This window comes from Microtus pennsylvanicus, chromosome 12 (genome assembly GCF_037038515.1).
Source record: "Microtus pennsylvanicus isolate mMicPen1 chromosome 12, mMicPen1.hap1, whole genome shotgun sequence".
Taxonomy (NCBI): domain Eukaryota; kingdom Metazoa; phylum Chordata; class Mammalia; order Rodentia; family Cricetidae; genus Microtus; species Microtus pennsylvanicus.
Window position 1 is genome coordinate 64,816,485 of NC_134590.1, and position 5,031 is coordinate 64,821,515.

The following is a 5,031-nucleotide window of genomic DNA, read 5'->3' on the forward strand; positions in this document are numbered from 1 at the left end:
GGTAGACGCCTGTCCCGCGGCGCCTGCCAGCTGGCTGGCCCCGCCCTGACAAGCTGTCCCAGCCAATTCTCTGTTGGGTCCCGCCCCTTCTCGGGTCCTATTGGGAAAATTCAATTTTTGGGTCCCACCTCCATTAAACTCCCGCCCCTCACTGTCTAGGGATGTTGGGTATTGTAGTTTTGGGGGCTGCTGCCGCGGTGTCCTTGACCTCCTCGGGTGGGCTTCGGCAGGACTCAGGCTGTAAACCGAAGTCCAGGAAGGTGCCACAAGCCGGGCAAATATCTTGAGATGGGGTAAGCTCTGAGAGGTCTGGACAGCCCCTCCCCGCCCTCCTCTTTGTTCCTGAGACTACATCCTTTCTCCGGACTCCACCCACTACTGGCTTCGGAACTCAGGCTTGCTCCGCCAACGCTCACAGAGCGCTTTCGGGACACCTGGTCTTTGCCATTGCAGGGTAATGACCAGCAGCATCTTGACCCTGTATCGAGTCGCCAAGGACCCTCTGAGATGGAAAAGGATCAATCATACCGGTAGTACGTCTTCCCTTGTCCATAAAGCATGCTCTCCCAAACATTTTAAAGTCTGCCTCTGGGAGCCCTGTAGTCCTAAACAAGGTCTATGAACTTCACAATCCTCAGCAAAGGGGGGGGGGGGGGGAGTAGAAGTCCCAAAGAACCAATATTCCCAAGATCAAATAAGATCTCAGACCCTGTAGAGAAAGCCACCTCCAGTGTCCAGCCCTGGAGGCTGTGGAGCCGCCCTACCGGTCTTGGTGGAGACAAAAGTGGGTGGAGCCTCAACTGGGAAGGAGCCTGGCCAGGTCGAGTCTGGAATCCTGCTTGATAAGTAAAAACTGTAAGTCAAATAAAAACTATAAGAACACCAATTTATTTATTTTGTGTGTTTCATGTGCCAGATTATAATATCCATGACAACAAATGAGATTTGAACTGTCCCATCATTGTACAGATGAGGACAAAAGCCAATGGAGCGGCAGTTCATACCTCCTAGCCTTGATTCTAATCTGTGCTTCGGACCTCTGTGACGTGGGATTGTGGGAGCTGAGGTGGGGTCCTGTTGTCTCGGAGAGCGCCAGGTCAGATTTCTCCAAGACCACCCTGTACACACCTAAAGAGAGGCCCTGTGTCCATTCCGAGCGTCTTTTCTCTGTGCCGTTCGTTTCCTCCCACACCTCAAGAGGTGGTCCTCTCATCTTAGGCACTGGGAAGTGAGACCGAGAGAAAGAAGCCGCTTGCGAGTCAAGCAGAAGTACCCAGCGTGGAGACTGTCGTTCCAAGCCCTCTCTACCTGAGCTAGATACCAGCTTATTCTCCAGAATGAGGGTGAAGGCTCTGCAAGGCCAGATGGGGAGCACTGCAAACCTTGCGTCCCTGGGGACCCACCTTTCTGCTGGACATAACTAAGTCTCAGGATCTGTTTGAGTGGGAGCCGATTGCTCCAGTGAACCTGCTGCTGGGTGCTAACACCCTGGATGCCTGTTTAGAGCTTGTGCTCCCTCGCTCTGACCTAGGCATGGCAAGCCCTGGCCTGCCTCCAGGTTGACCTACCCCGCCTCTTTTTCTTCCTTCTTACAAGGGATGGGTGCCATGGGTGGGGGTGACTGGTGGTGGTGATGGTGATCTGGGCATCAGAGGGCAACCCAGGGCAGGTGGCCAGAAACTTTATAACCACGCGCAGGGAAGAGTATACACCTGGTGAGAGTACCCAGCAGGTGCTGTACACCAGATCACCAAGATAAACACCATGCCTGCCTGCTTCTACAAGGAGTAAGCCGACTTGCCGGGAGGCAAAGGCACCATCATGGCAGAATGTTGCCCACTGCCAAAGCACCTCTCCTAACCTTGTTTCAAATATGGAAGAAATCTGGGAGGGCTTCTTAGAGGTGGTGGTGTGCTAAATATTACTGAAGATGAGTACAAAGAAAACTCACCTAATAGAAGGACATTTTCCAGAAGAGACCACGTATGAACAAAGTCTGGGAGGCGTGTGGGTGAGAAGCGGAGGTGAAGGGGCTGTGGGTAGGAAATACAGGTGAAGAGCCCTGGGCACCAGAGGAGGAGGAATGAATTTTGAAGGCACCCCAGAGGCCTGAGTTTCTATCTGCTCAGTTTAGAAAAAGGCAGTGCCAACCTCTGACGGACTGACTGGCTCTCAGTCCTCCAAAGGGCTATAACAGGAAGGCTCTGGATTCCCCCACATCCAACCCTGTCCTGGCAGAGTTAGGGCGCAGTGGCTGGAACAGCTCACGGGCCAAGGGTAATATTTTGCTCTAAAGCCTAAGTCCAAAAATGATGATTTTTACCAAGCTGGCAGCATTGGTTCCCTGACTCACTCTGGGTTCTCCCCCCCCCCATTCCCTCTCCCCCACCACACCTGGGGCCAAGCAAGAGGCAAGAAAATTATGTTTTCTGATCCCAGCTCTGCCTTGTGCAAGGCCTTAGGCTTCTCAGAGCCTTCTTTGTTTCTTTCTCTGCACGTTGGAGGTGTTTTCCTGTGAGGAACTTAAGGGCCCAGACCCGTCAGAAAGATCTTAACCTTAGGCTATGCCTGTTCGTGCCTCTAAGTGGCTGTAAGGCTAGCTGAGGCCTGAGCCTTGGAGTGTGAGGTGGTCTCGGAGAAAGAATTGGGGAGCGAGGGGTGGTTTGGCGACTGATGGCACAGCGGAAGCAGGAGGAGAGAAAGTACCTAGAGCCCAAAGGCTGCTGAGAGCAAAGCTTGGGTTGGTGTCTGAGAGCTGGAGGAAAGGCAGCTTGCAGACAGCCAGAGCTGAAGGCAGCGCGGAAGCAAGGTGACTGAGAGGGAGCAGTCGGGCAAATAAGGCTAGACCAAGGTTCCGAAAGAGAACAGGTTCTCGCCGGTGCTGGCTGGGCCCTTTCTCTCTGGGGGCAGAGCTGGGGCCTCCAAGGTCCCATCCAGGAGCTTGAGGAGGTCAGCTGACCTGCTTCTCCAACCGGTTTGTCAAGGTCATCACAAGTCTTCTAGCTGTTGTGTCTCTGGGCAACTATAATCTTGGAGGAGAGGAGGGGCTATGAGACCCCTGGGTGGAGTGGACATCAGAAGAACAGCCCCAGAGACAAAAGGGAGGACTTTATGCGGGCCAACCTGGACCTCTTATGACTTTTAAGGAGTTCCTGGTGAAGGGAGAAGGAAGGTTCACTGGGGTACGGATGATGTGGACCCTGGTCTGCAATATCATATGGTAGCTCTATCGTAAGGACCCTTGAAGCTTGAGTCTGGTGAGATGTCACCCTTACAGACATGAGGTGATCCCAGTGAGGCTAAGTTCTCTGACACCCACAACTCAAACTAAGACCCTTATCCTAATCACGAATCTTCTGCCCAGTGGGAGGTAGGCCCGTGTGATAGTTTGTTAGCACCCCGCCCCCCCAGGGTTTCCCTGTGTAACAGCCCTAGCTGTGCTGACCTGGAACTCACTCTATAGACCAGGCTGGCCTTGAACTCACAGAGATCCGCCTGCCTCTGCCTCCTGAGTTCTGGGATTAAAGGTGCTCATCACCACCGCCCAGCACTTTGTCAGATTCTTAAAACAAATTCTCTTACTGCTTATGAGCACAGGAGCTGGGTCTTGCCACCCCAAAGTTCTAGATGTACCCTTTATGATACAGGTGGGTAACCTGAGTCCCAGACAGGGCCAGGAGCAGAGGAGTTAATCACACAGCAAGTCAAGAGCAGAGCCACTGTGGACCCCAGTCTCCTCAATACCTTCTTTCTTTCTCAGAGTCTGATCCACCCACACAAGCATGAAATAAGATCAGTCCTGGCACATACTGAGCACCTGCTGTGTACACTTCAGTTGTTCAAGGCTGAGCACAGCTCTGTCAAGTAGGTGCTGGGATACGTCCATTTTACAGAACAAAAAACAAGGGCAGTTTAGAGACAAGGAGATCCTCATCCAAGTTGGTGTAGCCCAATGGTGGAGGGCTGGCATTTGAAGGCAGAGGTGTGCACCTTTCTTCTCAGGAGACCAAGGAACCCTTAATGGATGCATGGAGAGCCATAGAGGGGAAAGCGGATGGCTCTCTCGCAGGCTCCAGAGGCAAGCAGGATGGACTCCAAGCTTCCGTGCAGGTCTGACGGGCCTTCTGGGGGCTGATAGGAAAGCGCTAAAGGCTGCAGAAGGCCTCTGAGCCTTCCCAGAGGAGGCAGCTGTGGTGGGAGGCAGTGCTTAGCTCCAACCTCAGAGCCAAGTGTAGACGTGGCTGCTGGACCAGCTGCAGGCAGGGTGGGGCCCAAACCCACATCCAGCCTCCCCGCCGTGATCCCAGCCTAGTCCCTGCCTGCTCCTCTTACTCCCCATCTGGATTGGAGACGAGGACTTTGGGCCTAATAATAGCCAAATGGCAGACAAGGCAGTGCCTGGAGCTATAGCCAGTGATGTGGGGGGGCTTGGGGCCCCATCATCTCCTGCTGGCCTTGAATAGCCTTCAGAACCTTAAAAATATAGAAAGTGCTTATGGGAGAAAAAAAAATCAAACCACAGCCTACAGTAACTCATTCATCCCTCATGACCACTCAATGGGATAAAGCTATTATGAGCCCTTTTGATGGACAGAGCAACTGAGAGCCACACAGTTGATCAGCTTGCCCCTGACGACCACTAAATTTGGCAGCCAGCAGTTTCTTAGTCCCCTAAGCAGCTGTGTGCTGTGTCCCTCTGGGCGCAGTGCTAAGAAGTTGCAAGGGTGTCGGGTGTTGCCCACAGCCATACTAAGCAATTTCCAATGAAGTCCCACAGCCTTAGAGATAGGCCCCAAGTTGTAACAGAGAAGAGTGATGTGCCCAAGGTTAAATAGCCATAGTGGTGGGAGTTGGGGCCTAAACCCAGGATGCTTCAGGAAAAAGACAAGCCTGGAGGGAGGTCCTTGCCTCTTGCTGTGTGACCATGACACATGGCTTGAGTCTGCCTTCCTCCTCTGTGGACTGGAGGTGTTGGTAGCGCTGTTCATTTTACCCTTCCTGTTCTGCTTCTTCTCATCCATTGAAAGAGCT